The sequence below is a fragment of the Oxyura jamaicensis genome, chromosome 7 (genome assembly GCF_011077185.1).
Source record: "Oxyura jamaicensis isolate SHBP4307 breed ruddy duck chromosome 7, BPBGC_Ojam_1.0, whole genome shotgun sequence".
NCBI classification, from domain to species: Eukaryota; Metazoa; Chordata; class Aves; order Anseriformes; family Anatidae; genus Oxyura; species Oxyura jamaicensis.
The window spans coordinates 7,104,431-7,119,585 of NC_048899.1; the positions used below are offsets into that span (position 1 = coordinate 7,104,431).

The 15,155-nt window shown below is 43.1% G+C and overlaps 1 long non-coding RNA gene across 1 annotated transcript in view; it reads left to right on the forward strand.

Annotated features, from left to right (window-relative positions):
• The window catches only part of LOC118170271, a 43,863-nt gene extending 29,394 nt beyond the window's left edge, over positions 1-14,469 (forward strand). Inside the window, exon 5 of the long non-coding RNA XR_004752614.1 lies at positions 14,215-14,469. This is a non-coding gene — a long non-coding RNA (uncharacterized LOC118170271). The remainder of the gene's footprint in view (positions 1-14,214) is intronic.
• Positions 14,470-15,155: the final 686 nt, after the last annotated feature.

The window sequence follows — 15,155 nt, forward strand, 5'->3', positions numbered from 1 at the left end:
ACGGTGGCCAGAGGTGGTGGAGAAGACTCTCTCCAGTGGCCCCTTGCAGAAGAGGGCTGTCATTCACACAGTGGTTAAAACAGCCAGGCGAAAGGCAGGCTCCCGGCCTTAAATCAGGCAGCAGGTTTCCCTGATCCACTTTATTAAAGTTAGTATTGCCTTTCCTTTACACGCAAGCACGCAGAACAAAACATTTCATTTCCGAGCAAACGGAATGTCAAGTGAAATGATGTGGTGGGGGGATTCAGTTCTGCAGAGATAAAATAAATAAATAAAGTTCGATCCAGGGCTGTTTAATTTTTTATTTTCTCTCTGTATTTCTCTGGTTCAGCATCTGAACCAAAGAGCCAATTCATCCTACAGCCATTGCGTTGAGGAGGAATACAGATGCAACAACAACCATATCATTTTAATCTGAGCTTGTGATTTAGAGGTGGCAGTGGCAACTTTTGTGATGTATGCAGATGTCTAAATGCTATTTTAAAGAGTGTGATAGAAACATGAGTATTTGACTATTTGTCGTTGGTTCATAGGTTAATTGCCTAGAAAAATCCAGGCAGAGAGTTGTACATTTTAAAATTTCTGGCATTTGAATGTGGAAATTTAAATTAGTTTCACAGACTCCGTTATCTGACTTGCTTGTGATCACACGCATGGCTTGACCCACACGGCACCACGGTAAATTGGGTGTTTTGGTAGCGGTGATTTACAGTCTGTTTTGAAGCAGTTTGTTCCCTCTGGATGGGAGACTGCAGCCCTCGTCCTGAGGGCTCGTCCTCATGCAGTGTGTCCCTGGAGAAGGCTGCTCTGCTCCACGTGTGGCAGCAGCGCCCAGCCCTGGGCAGGTCACTTCTGCCCCCTCATGCCTCAAGTCTCGGTCTGTGAAATGGGCTTGTAGCTAGCTCCCTGGTACACTAGGTGAGAAATCCAGTAGCCCCTCAAATATACATAAAGTGGCCTGCTTCTTTGGGTTTAAGGCAAAACTGTTTTATTAGTTGTTCTGCATTTACAGCAAGGAGTGGGGACATCCTGCCTCCCTGGCCTTGCTGCGTGCCTCGGGGCAAGGCAGGGGGCTCCCTGCAGGGCCCAACCATTTGTCCTGCCTGCGGGCCTGTTTGGAGATTGGGTGACATTGTGTAACTGCTGCTGGCTCCTTTTCAGCCATCAGGCTACTCTGTAATTCAGCCTAATTCTTGGTTTTTATTTTTATTTTTTTAACAATTATTGTTGCAGGAAGGCATTATGGCACTCCAGAAAAAGAGGATAGGTGGCCTGGGGATTGTTAGCCTATGTCTGTAAATCCAAGTTAAATACAAGGTTGTAAGAGACTGAAATCATGTGCTTCTGCAGAATATGCTGTGATTTAGCTCTGTTCAGCAAATGGAGCGCAGAGGCCGAGCAGGGATCTGGACCCTGCAAACTATGTTTGTGACCAGAAGTGGGACCCTGGCCAGGTTAAGGATGAGGGTGTCGAGGCAGCTGCTTAGGTGGGATTCCGGGGAGGAAAGAAGCACAAAAAAATATTGTGTTGTGGGTAAGGGGAAAACTGAGGCTGGGAGCAGGGTGGGATTGTAGATTAGGGATAGAGTTGGAGCCGTCGGGAGTTCCCCAAGTGCTGTTAAGAGGCTGGTAAGTTTTTGAGAGAGGATCAGGGTTGGCCTTGTATAGATTTTGCTGTTAGTTTCATAATTGTTCTGTAATTATTACAAAGAAGCTGTAATATTCATTTGTAAAAGCCTTGTAACCTGAAGAGCTAAGTGATGCAGCCTTGCAGCAACCCTGGAGCAGTGAGAGTCAAGAGTTATTGATCCAGACATCCCAGAGGCATTGCTCCTGTTTTAATCAATGACAACTTGATTTCACAGGGTCCGTGGCTTCGTTGCAAATGCACAGATGTTTGGCCCTCTTTTACAGCTGCTTTGTGACCAGTTTAGAGTCTCTTCTCTTTAGGTTTATCATGTAATCTGTGGAGAGAGCGTCCTCCAGAAGGCAATCTGGGGCTGTGAGTCATCCCAGAATGAAGCTCGTTTCTGTCCGCCAGCGATGGAGGCAGCCCAGGGGATAGCACTGAGTCAGGCTGAGTGAGTGCTCCCCAAAGCAACCTTCTCTTGCTCCTTGCTTCGTTATTTTCCCATGAACTTTCATGAACAGTTTTACCAGTACAGGATGGAGCAGGCTAAGCAGGCGTTCCATCAATATATTTGGTATTTTTTGTAGTTTTGTTGAATGTTTTGCTGCCAGGGAATTCTTCACATTCCATTTTGGTTGAGATGTAGTCTAAACCATAACATCCCTCCCTTCATCCTGATATCAATGACCTCTGCCAGTCCTGACAACTTATTTGGGCTTCTGGGAGCAGTCTGTAAGTGTTGCAGGCTGGTCCCAGAGATGCTGGAAACTGAGATCTATCCTCAGTCCCTTCTCGTGTTTATCGAGCACCTATATCCAGTGGCCAGTTGGTGGCCAACTTCAGACAGCTGTCACAGCTAAAAGCACTTCTGCAGGTGCCTGCAGTGGTGTGGGCACTGGGTGTCCGTCCCGGGCTGCTCTGGGCTCAGTTAAACTTCACGCTCTTCTCTGCCAGGAAGTGGACACTTCAGCAAGTAAGGGAGCATCTGGAAGCTTGGTTCTTGTTTTCTTGGCATTTTCCAGCTGCAGTTGAGCTATGTCTGAGGAAAGCATGTAGCTCTCTGCTATTTTCTGAGGTGGCTGGGCTTTAGCCAATGGCTTGTCACAGAAGCAAAGCCAAGTTAAATTTTTCTTATGAGTCCAGAAATTCTTGTTTAATTAAATATTCCAAAGCAATTACTGAAATCTTTAAAGGCAATTCCTGTTTCTAAGACATACTTAGTGCAGTATAGTATTCCCAACTATGGGAAAACTCACTGTAGGCAGCTCTTCTGTAACTTCTAAAAGGGTCTTGTTCCTTCTAAAAACCTTCCATTACTGTCTAACTGCACTGAGAAATTCTCACTCTTCAAAATTATTTGCAGTGTATTTCAGAAGAATACTATGTCATTTATAATCCAATGAAAGACCTACTATTGACTGGGGGGTAGTCTCCATTAAAATATTAAATTATAGAACCTGTCTAAAAAATCACCAGGAGAGATGCATTAACTCCGACTATTTCGATAGGTCAGTGTGACTCTAGTTACAGTGGTGGGGCACTGCAGTCCCGATGCCATCCCACGGCTCTTAGTGACAGCAGTCCTGCTCCCACACAAACGAAAAGTAAAATCTCAGCATTTCCAAAACTTGGAGCCCTTGGGAATTTTACCGGGCTCAGTGAGTTCAGAAGTTGGCATCTGTTGTTCCTAATTATTTCCATAATAATTAGTGATGCAAATCCCACTTGGGGAGGATCTTCCCTGTGCTTTTAGAAACTAACAACAGAAGACAGAGCCCTTGGAGCCGAAGTTCAATGCTCAGTGAGGTGATTATGCAGTTATGTTAGTAAGGAATAGAAAGAGTGAGCCAGCTGCCTCTGCTGCTCCTGATAACACAGAGAATGATATTTTCTACTTGTTGTGACTTCAAGACAAAATGCAAAGTAATATCTGATGCATCAGAGATTTACAGCGAGAAAGTCTATGTAGACTTCATCATTTTTAAATACCCATCTCCCTCCCCCCCCCCCCAAAAAATGCTAGCTACATTAACACAGATGAATATTAGGATGATTTCAGATGAAAATAATTTCCACTATGTTGACAAAATCATTCCAGTAATTCTGTTCTTGATGATCTTATTTCAGATTATGTCTGTCAAGCCTTACCATGAGAGAAGATTTGGGCCCTCCAATTCAAGTCTTTTCAGTAAATGTTTATCTCAACTTTAACATTCCAGTAAGATACAAAATTATATCTTTATTGTGGAGTTACAGTAATTACAGTATATCTCAAGAGATGGCAAATTGATCCAAAGAGGACACATGCTGTCTGAACAACAGTTATCCTTAGTGCAGGGTCAGAATAGCCTGGGTAACACTGGAGGACCATGCAATTTGGATCATCAGGCTAACTCTTGTTTCTGCTCTGCAACTCTCTGTTCTTCACCAGATATTTCATTCAGTATCTGAGGAATCCAGACCATAATGAACACTGTTCAAACTTTTAGCAGTAAGTAACAGATGCAATTTCAATGAGTCAACATTTTCTGACAGAAGTAAGATGTGATCAGGAAATCCCTGACCTGATCTAAACCTTACTGAAGTTTTGTTCGGTGTGTAAATTTTCTTTATTGCAGAGTTGTAAATCATCATTTTACTACAGACATTGACAAATTCTGCTCTCCTGATGCAGAAACAGTGTTGCCATCTCTTCCAATTAATTTTCATCATCTTTCTCATAGTAATTGTTGTTTTAAATCTCCTTCACCTAAATTCCTCTGAATATTGCCTTGGGGTTTGTTTGGTTTTGATTGTTTGTCTGTTTGGGGAGTTATTTTCTTTTGTTTTAAGCATGTTTTCTACCCATAAAAGAGAAAAACTTTAAAGCCCAGTTGAACTGTAAGAAGCAAAAACCAAAGCGTAAAAGAAAAGAACAAATACCAATGCTCCCCCTCCGTTTTTTCAGCCAATTTCAGCTAGCTTTAAAACATTTCCGTGTAGATGCTGGTATCCTCATACCTCCTGTTGGGAGTCAGTGTAGGAGTCGGGGGATAGCACACTATGTATGTCATCTGCATCATCTACCTCTTACTAGACTGATGTTTTATTTCCCATGTAAGTACTGTGATGTTCTCCCTCTCTTCCCTATTTTTGCTTGCTACTGGCTGTTTTGGTTATGTAATTAATTGCAGAGGTATTTATTAAAAGAGGGTTTTTCTTTCAAGATACTTGGCCAACCTTTGCTCTCCCCTGCTGTTGTCACAGTAAAGCGCACTTCCACAATTAACCATTAAGTGGGGATGTAAATTAAGCTGCTGGACTTGCAGATAAATGAAACTGTCACATGGATAATTGCTAGGCAAAGTGGCTACAATTTTAGCCATTTTCATTGGCCTATTATTGCAGTTTCCTATTGCTAAAATAATAAATCATTGTTTCGAAAGAGGTATGTTCCATATGAGAGAGAGGGAGAGATCTATTGCATATGCAATAAGGTAGGATGTTGGGAGATTTTTAAGCAGCGCTTTTGTATAAGAGAGCTTTGGCAAGGCCCCAGGCCCATTGTAAGTTAGAAAATTATTGTTTCAATGGGATGCAGTGCTGTGCTGGGTGCTCTGCCAGGGTGCTTGAGGGAGATGCGGAGAGCAAGCATGGTGTGTAGACAGGCTGGGGAGGCACCGGGCTCATGCTCTACCAACGTCTCCTCCCAGTTGGTGCCCAGGCTGGGTCTGTAGCTCCACATAAAGTGTCCCTCGGTCTTCTCTGCTCAACCGTGAGCCTCCTTCAGGGTCTGGATCTTACCACACGCCTGTGTCCTAGTTCATTTCGTGATTTGCATTGGGACATATGGCAGCACTGTGGTATAAAGCACAGCAAATGACTTTAAAAAGTCCTGGCAAGCTTTCATTTTTCCCCCCAAAGTAATTCTTCCATAAGGTTTGTTTCCGCTTGAAAGCAAGTGTGGGTGTATTTGATCATTTCCTTTCTTATGCGACATCCAAGAGACTTATTCATATGCCAGGTGACTAGAACATATCTTTCACTAAGAAGTGAAATGGGAACAGTTTGGTACCTGCTTTTGATGCCTTTTTCAGACCACTCTGTGTAACTTTAGCCTCTCTGTTACTGTGCAGGTATTTGGAGCACTCGGTAGTGCTTTCCTCGGTATATCAACTGGATGTTTTGATTAGTTAAAACTTCCATTTGAGGAAAACCCGAGATTAGAAATTCAAGTTTCATTAACTGTGCCTACAGCAGAAAGTCATCAGAGTTTCAAATAGGTCTCAGGAGCACAAGAAGCTATAAATCATTCAAGCTCGTTAGAAAGTTGTTTAAGCTCTTTTGTTTACTATCCTAAAATTCTCTATTATGTAGTATTTTATCCTCTATGTAAGATCCCTGAAACTCCACATTATTATGAAAAACAAATGCAGGTCTTTGTAATTATTCGATCTGTTTCATGGGGGAAACCGTTGAGATGTCATATGAAAGACCTATATTGCACATTTAAAAAAAAAAAAAAAAAAAAAAAAGTCATAGGCAGTTTTTGGCAAAATTACTGAGGATATTCGATCCCTCAAAGAGAGAGATGTTAGGCAAGTGATGGAAGCCACTTCTTTAGAAAATTATGCCACTTTAAGGAGTCTCCAGGGGGTCACTCCAGCATAGTGTTTGCTTCTAAAAGTACTGGCCTTAGTGCCTCTGTTCACCCTAAAACTAAAATTTAAACCCTAAACCTTACCAGTAGTATTGATAAAGGAACCCGATCCCAGACTGCAATTCCTACTTAATTGGGGAATATTACATCCTATAGGCTCTGAATAGGTCCAATGCAGTTGCAGGTCCAATTCGATATGTGAAGTGTTTGGTCTTTCTGCAATTTTCCAATATTGCAATTTTCCCAGAAATACTAACAGATAAAGATAAAGCAATTTTAGCTATTCCTCAGTGGCATTCTCTGTACTGATTTCAGGCTCTTCTTGAAATGCTAATATATCATCCTCACTGCTGTACTCTTGCAGCCTGTTCCCCGAAGGGGATTCGGATTGCCTTCTTAGTAGCAGATTATTTCCTGATCACATTTCTCATATCAGGGAACCCATGTATTCAGCAAGAGACTGAAGCGCAGTGATCATCTTACAATTTAGCTTTATCTAGTCATCTATTAGCAAGTCATATGATATTTCAAGTCTTTTTAGCTTTGATGAGGAAAAGAGCTCACCAAGACATTAATCACTCAGTAGTTTGTATACAAAGCAAATCAGTGCCTCAAAGCATCTGAATAAACTACTGTCTCTTTGCCTAAAAAACAGATATTCTTTCTATCAAGGGCACTGGAGGATGTTAACAGATGCCTTCATGTGTCTACTTTGCTGGACCATTTAATGCTAATCTAGTGTTAGATTACCTTTCTGAAACTGCTAATAAAATCTGTTACATTACTGTGTTTAGCTGAGACCCCAGGGCTTCGGAGATGAGATTACTATCCACTGACAAATCATGGCTGGGTGAAAACTCAGAACAGATACTTTTCTGCATCAGGTGTGAAACACACTCGCATCCTAATCCTCCCAAATGATACGGTAATGGAGAGATGTATAAAACGTTTGTTTATTCCACAGAAAAGATTTGATGTGGGGATGGGGGCAGGGGAATACATATCCTTGAGCTATATGCAATTGCAGGAAGGCCAAAGTGGATGTGAAATGCTTTCTTTCTGGTATGTTAGTGCTTGGCACCCAGGCAATGCAGATTTTAAGGTCCATATACCATACGAAATGGTAAAAGCTCAGACCCTATTTGTTTTTCCAGTCCTGCTGGTCTCACTGGTGCAAGCAGTCCAGGGAATTCAAAAACACCAAATAGAAGAGGATCTTGGTAAGAGATTTTCAACTGCCATAAAGCACTCTCATGCCTCAGTGTAATTATGGCTGTTAAACTTTTGGGGCAAGTACTGCAAGAGTCAGTAAGTAAAATGGACCCTGGAGAACATCTCTCCATATGGCAGCACGACTGGAAGACTGAGATTTTTCCAAGACTAATGTGACCCATCAGAGCTTCGTGCTCACGTTATTGATGGAGTTACTGTATTGCATTAACTGCTAAAATGTCTTCCTGCTTAACAAATGACAAACTGCGTTTTACAATATTGGTATTCTTGGACGATTCCCCTGGAAAACATCTCAGATTCCTTCGTGCAGGGTGCCTTTGGGGGTCTTTAATGTTTTGGATGGCTAGTGCTGGCAACAGCCCAACAGGAATGCAATTTGGAAGGAAGCTCCCGAGTTTGATTTTTCATAGCGTTGTGCCTTGTGCAGCCCTTTAAACCTGGGTTCTGAGAGCAGGAAACAAAACACCTCACAGGCAGAAAGTCAGGACACCATGCTGCCTTTGTTCACTGTGTGCCTTTGGAGTGCCACCTGAAACTAGAGACCAGCAGGAAGGAAAGGCTGCTCTTTCTGCTTTCCGAGCAATGCACCCAGTTTCTTCTACTTCAGATGGCAGCAGATGAGCTAGTCATCCTGACTTTCTTTATAATCTCTGCTAAGAAACAGGCATTTCTACAGCATGATTCATCTGATCTGCCTCAGATGCCTGCACTAGGAGGAGGTGGGACACACTGCTTCCCCCTGCCACCTGTGAAGGGAAGCTCTGCATGCCGAGTTCAGAGGTAGGCGTCTACTCTCCTCTGACAGAGATCTTATCCCATATGTTCAGCCCCTTCCCCTCACTATCTTGCTTGGCCCTTTCAGAGAAAAAGGCCTTTTCTGAGTCAGACTGTACGTGTGGTTTTTGGCAGCCGAGCACTCCAAAACACAGAGCCCAGTGCAGGGTCCTCAGACTTAGAAGAAGAAATTCCCAAATTAAAACCTACATTTCTAAGGCTTGCTTCTTTCGGAGGAGATGTGCCTATCCCGGTGGCACCAAGGATCCTGGCTGATGTTCAGTGATGCTCTTCCAGCAGAAGCTCTGAGCTCTGCTGTGGGTGAATTGTCCCCAACAAAGCGGGACACCACACCTGGTGGGATGTCGGTTCCCACTGGGTGCTTCCACAAGGAGACAGCAACTTCCTTTCAGAAGCGCATGTGATAAGTATGGCTGTGTGCTTGATTCCCTATTGTCTGCCCGTGTTGCAGCAAGGATCAATTCTACACATGGCAGTTTTCTGCCAGACATTTTGCTTCAGCAGCCCAACCCTCTCTCGGGATGGTTTGCCTGGGTGGCCAGGCTTTCAGCTGGTTGGCAGACTTGCCCTTTGCTGTGACTGTAATGGGAGAAAAATGAAGAATGACTCAAAGGCACCCGCTGAAATAAAGAGCCAAATAGCTTTGTTTATAGAGGGGGAAGGAAATTAAGGGTTGGTGTGAAAAAAGGCTGGGAAATGAAGTGAAGATAAACTAGAAAAAGGCAAGCAATCAGTAGACTGGACGGTCTTTTTTTGTTCTTGAAAAGTCTTTGCTCTTATGAATACCGGTGACCCTTGAAGGATCTCTCTGATTGATGGGACAACTCCAGCTAAGTGGGGAACACAGCTGTACATTTTTCATAGATCCTAGAGACAGGCCTGCTAGCAAAGGCTCAGTAGCAGCTTGGATGGCTCTTTTCTAACCCTTTTGCACTGCTAATAGACGTTCTGCAGGCTGCCAAAGGAGGGATAATGAAAATCAAGCCAAGGGAGGTCTAAAAACCTCACTCCATCAAGGACAGTGTCTGCTGTGTGAATTGTCAGGAAAGGTTTAGATATTGGCACACACTGCTCTCCTGGAGGCAGGACAGTCAGGCAACTGAATTCTCCATAAATTTTCCTGTCATTCATCTGCCAGGAGTATTTTTCAGAAAGGCTGCTGTTCCATCCAGGTACTCCCCTTTTGTAATCGAATGATGATTTATTATCCAAGCAATGAAGAAAAATATATTGCCTTGGAATTTATGAATGCGTAATGATATGTAAGCCATGATAATGAATCACTCCTTTCCCTCCCCTCCCTTCCCCATGTATATTTGGATGTTTATTTCCATATAAATTTTCATTTATTTATGTCCTCCTAAGTTCTCCTTCACAAAGGGGAATTCCCAAGTTAAGGTGCTGGAGAGTTTGAGATACCCGAGTTAAAGAACAAACAAACTGCATGCCTGCCAGCTTTCTACTTCGCTCTGTGCTTTTCTCCCAGTTCCTGATCCTCATCTGAGCCATTGCTGTCTTGTGTCTCCCTGGCAGATGTCATTTTGACTCATGCAACTATGTTTTGCAGGTGTGGAGTATTGTCCAAGTGTGAGCGCAGGCTGAGGCGAGTCATGCTCCTTGACCACTTGGCTGCTGTTGCATGGTCCAGCAAGGACCAGCACAGGCACAGCCAAGTGCTGGATTCCCCGCAGGCTGTCCTGGCGAGAGGTGCCTATCGTGTGTGCCCTCTATGTCACAGTGTCCCATGCCTTAAAGGCTGTCTAGTCCAGAGTCTTAGGTACTGCTTGTACTTGTAGCAAGACTGAAGGAGCCAAGAGCCTAACATAGCCCAGGATGTGAAGACTAATAGAAAAAACCTCGTCTAGCACCCTCAAGGGAGCAGCGTTTAAGAGAAACTGAAGCTTGCCGTGAAGTGGTATGACCCTGGTGATGTGACTCAAAGTAACTCCAAATTACAGGCTGTATTCAGGTGTTGAACTCAGCTGTCGTGAAGCCTAGCCTTCAATGCAGGGTTATTTTTTCCACTTTAATGCATTATTCCATCTGGACCCATTTTGGAAGACAAGGCAGTGTTCAATGGCAGAGCCATTATGAAAGAAGGAATCTATCTGAACTAGGTTGAAAATTGAGGAAGTCGATTCAGTGCAATGGCCTTGGCCAATGCTGTGCTCCACAAGATGGGGTACATCAGAGTAATTCCATGATGCGGAGAAGTGACACTGGTGAAAGCACACCTGATTTCCCCTCTGCACACACTCGCCAACCTCTGCTACTGTTTGCCAGGGAAATTTCTAGCTAGGCTGACTCTTGTGTTTATTTTCTAGAGTTATTTTTGCAAACTTTTGTGTGCTATTTACAAGCAACCCCAGTTGGTTACTGTTATGCTGGGCTTGCAATTTAGTTAGCAAAATATATTCTTTTATGCTGGAGATGTCAAAAGAGCTTCATGGAGGTTAGAGACTGAGATCTACCAAAATTCAGAAGGAGCTGGGTAGCTAGCACAGAGAAATTTCATTGGCAATCCTGGTTAGGCCATTTTGTTATAGTTGTATATTCAGAACAAATCACGGAAAAAACTGTTGCCCATAAGAGCTGTAGGGAACAATCCCACAGTTTTGGCTGCTCTGTTAAAGTCTCATAAGGCAGGATAGACAATGCAGCAAGCTTCACCCCTGGGGGGCTACAACATGTGGTTCTGAAGGGATTAATAAACCCACTGTATTTCAATGAGTGCTGTAACAAGACGGTATTGCAAAAGTGTCTCAAATACTGAGCAGGACTTTGGCCAGAGGCAGGCTCTTCAGTGTCTGGAAGCGCACACACACAGGCGCTCTTAGCTCGCTCAAGACCAAGTTGGTCTTTAGCAAAATGAAGACGTTACTGGAAAAACATAAAACTTTTTCCATCCTTGCAGGCTGCATTTGCATTTGAATGCTTTTTATTCTTTTTATGCTCATAAAAAGTGTTATATTAAATATTAATATGGTATTTTTCTTGTGTTACTGTACACTTTCCGCACACCTGGAAATTAACTCCATTGTAACCACAATAACCTCCCAAAAGAAGACAAAAAAAACTGTTTATACTAGTGGAAAAATATTGCAAAAGCAGACTGAAGAGTTTCGTTTTTCCACCGGCCTGCCAAATTCCTTGACTGACATTACTAAAGATATAGGCATGACTATCTCTATGTTCCTTTATTATTAAAATGCAGCAGAACAACAGGGCAGGTGGCGCTTGGTAAAGTACAGCGATAGGACTCCTAAAAACCTGCTTAACAGCCTTATCTCATCTCCAGGAGCTTCGCTTTCTGGATGTAAGCCCAAATGAGCATGAAAGTTTTGAGTCGTGCTGCAGGGTACCTTGACTCTGGCTTTTCTGCAGGCCTGGGACCTGTGCATGTGTGAGATAGGACAGGGACCACGTGAATTTGCTGGCTGGCATGCTGGAGGCACACCAGACATCCTCGTTTATGCTGCCATGATCTTCATGGCAGGCAGTTGCTGTTGGTTCTGGTGTGGTGCCTTTTGTGCTTATGCTGGCTTGAGCAGAATTTGGTGCACTTTGCTCCCCATAGCAATACCAGTGCTCTGATTGTTTCCAAGTTTTTCAGCAATAGATTCTCGTATTTCCAAGCAAGGCATGAATATGTACATTTAAACTTGAATTTGGAGCAGCACGGAAAATGAAGAAGGTAATTTTCCATAGGTATAACGGACTTTAGACACATGGTATCTAAAAGTACAGTAATTGCATTTTCATGCTCTCATTTTAAAATCTACCAAGGTATCTCAGGTGTCGTCCCTCATTAAAGCGCTATTTTATCTGAATGTTGGCCATGGAAACTCCATGTCAAGCTTTAGACCTGTGGATGAAGCCTTTCTTCTTCTCAGGAAAGGACTGATTTGTTTAGGCTTGCTACACTTCTGTTATATAAAAGTCTTCCTGCCAATTTTGCACCGATTAAATAAAAATAGGGAAAAGATTCTCTTGAGTGGTCCTGGTTTGCAATTTATACATTGCATACCGGCTGACTGGTCTTGTTGGGCTGACCTCAGAGAAGGGAAAAGCTGAAACAATCAAGACTATCCCTGCCTGATAAGAGAGGAACTGCTGACTCGGCTCAGCCACATGTTTGAATTGCACATGCTAAGCTAACAGACTATAGTATTTACATGACTTCACTAAACACTTAAATCTATTTTGTGGACAAAAGGATTTTAAGTTAATTTATTTTGTTGAGAGAATAATTTAAGCAAGTTAGCATTTTGTTGACAGAATTATGATGAAATTCATTTTGTCTACATAACTGATTGGACAGTTAGCAGAATGCATTTTCTCCACAGAATCCAGTATGTGCCAGGACTGTCAAATACGATTTCCTCCATGATTTCAAGTTGTTCTGTCAACAGAATGAATACAAAATCCTTTTGTCTACAAAATGAACTTAGGTGTTAATTGTTTGTCAATAAGGAGTGCAAAGCCAAATGATCCTCTGTTGAACACTGATAAAAATGTACAGGGGTGTGTGTGCGGGGCTGTGTGTGCGTGCAGATATGCACAGCTGTGCCCCTCGCTTTGTTGTCAGAGTCCAAATGTCACAAAGCAAGAGCCTGGCAAGGAACGGCATCTGATCCGTGCTGGGGCTAGGCATAGTCTGGGTATCACAGTCGTGTTGGGAGCATCATGTGAAATTAAGTAGTGTAGAAATGCAGAACACGGGGGCTGGAGAGTTGTCAGTATTGTTTCTAGCAGGGATTCAAACCCTCTCTCTGTGAGCGTTGATTCTGGTTCTTCTTGGTACGGTACAGCACATGCGGGATGCAGAGGTTTTCCTACCTGGAAGAATTGTATCACAAATAGATGTGGCTGATGAGGAGCAGGGAGAGGATGTGTTGTATTCAGATCATGCTGGCTGGGAGCTGAGGCTTAATGAAATGAACTCATTAGTTTGAAGTCCTATGGGTAAAAACCTCTTAGGGACCATGAATTGATTTGAATCCTGTTGACTGCACAAACCATCCTCTCTTTCTGGACAGACACAAATTAAGGAGGTACACCATGAACTTTGTGCCCATAAAAGATGGAAATTTCACTTAAACCCTGATGTTAAACGCAGTTGGGCTCATCTTAAGCCCACTGATGGCTTTCATTTTATTTTTGCCATTTTATTTTTTTCTTAGTTTTGAAGACACACTGTGTTAGCAAGTATTCATATACTCAGTTTTGAAGGTGCCATCTGGGATGTCAGCTCTCAGCACCTCTTGGGTAGACCAGGGAACATAATGGAGAAAATGTTGTGTGGTTTTCTCTGAAAATATTTTATTTTTGGAGCAGCCTGCCTAGCAATAAAAATCTGGAAAGGAGCAAGAAAAAAAAAAAAAAAAGGAAAAAAAAAAAAGATTCCCTCATTAAAAGTATCATAAAAATTGCACAAAATTATTTTTTTTTTCCTTCCCCTCTCCTCCTTTGTGCTTTTAAGAGGGTTAAAGTTAATGGAGGGTAGAAAAAATATGAAATAAAGCTATGAAGAAATATGACAGTGTCATAGTGCGACATCAAAGTTCAGCCCTCTAATATGTTTTCATGTTCAATCAGGAGAAAACAACCAACTAATCCCCAAGTTCATTTATACTGCTTAAAGTACCCTGGCTTTCAGCTCTGCTAATTGTCAGAAAAGCCAAAAGGAAAGAAAAGCAGTCCCCTTTCAGCTGTGTTTGGTCTAAATATTCTAGTCACTGCCAGGGTTTTGAGGTTGAGAGGTACATCGGGTATGGAGAGGCGAGGTTAAAGGCATGAAGGTTGTTTCTCCTAATGAGGTTTGTCATTTACAAGGGCATAATCATCTCTGTTTTCTGCAAGGGAACATTTATGTCAAGAGCACTATGCGAGAGACCGTTTTCACGTTCTTTTGCAGAATGTGACCTTTCAGAGAAATGCAGCCCCGTACCTGACAGTTTAGGGCTGCTCAGGCACGGCACACGTTGCAGCAGCGCTGGCGGGGGCTCAGCTGACAGTGGGACCTTCCAGCTAACGTTGGACACAAAGAGCAACTGACCTCACATCTCAAGGTGACGACTCCAGTGGGGCTCAAGTGCCCACTGCTATTTATTAGGTGTATTTTTTACAGAGCTTCCAGAACGTTTTGTTACTGGCTTTTGCCTTTTGTGCCCTGGTGTGAACTGGTCTGTGGGGCTGAGCAGGGGCAACAGTTGGGGTTTTGCAGTTTGATTATACCATTTACTCACACTTCTTCGGTTGAGTGCATTATGCTGTGTCCTGCAAAGAGGCACAATTGCTCTTGCTGCGGAAGGTAAAGCAAATCAGACGTGTCAGTCTCCCTTGTTGCTCAACACAGCCACTAATGACTGCAGCATATGTTGCTGCTTCCCAGGCCACTAGGGGCTCGATGCATCTGTTACTCCTGCAGGAGCAAAGCCCTGATTGTCAATACCATCATCCCCATGCTCTTTAGTCAGCAGAACCATGGTGATGTTAGCCCTTGTGTTAGCTGGTCCCAGAGTGGCCGCTCAATAAGGATTGTGTTGGAGAGGGAGCACTGGGAAACCCATGGAGTATTAGGTAGCAGCTGGGGACCACGACACGCTCATCTGTAATACACAAATGATGTAAGCACCTCGCAGAAATCCCAGCCCAGAAATAAAAAGGTTGCAAATTGCAGATGTTATATTAACATGGGTTTGCAAAGCACTCACTGGGGGCTGCAGGCATAAACTGTCCAGGTAATAAAAAAAAAACAGTGCTAGTGTTGAGGGACCTCTTGCAAGCCAGGATTTTCAAAACCATGTTGCACCTGTCACGTGGGGTATCTGTAAATCCGGTCAGTGTGCTATGGAC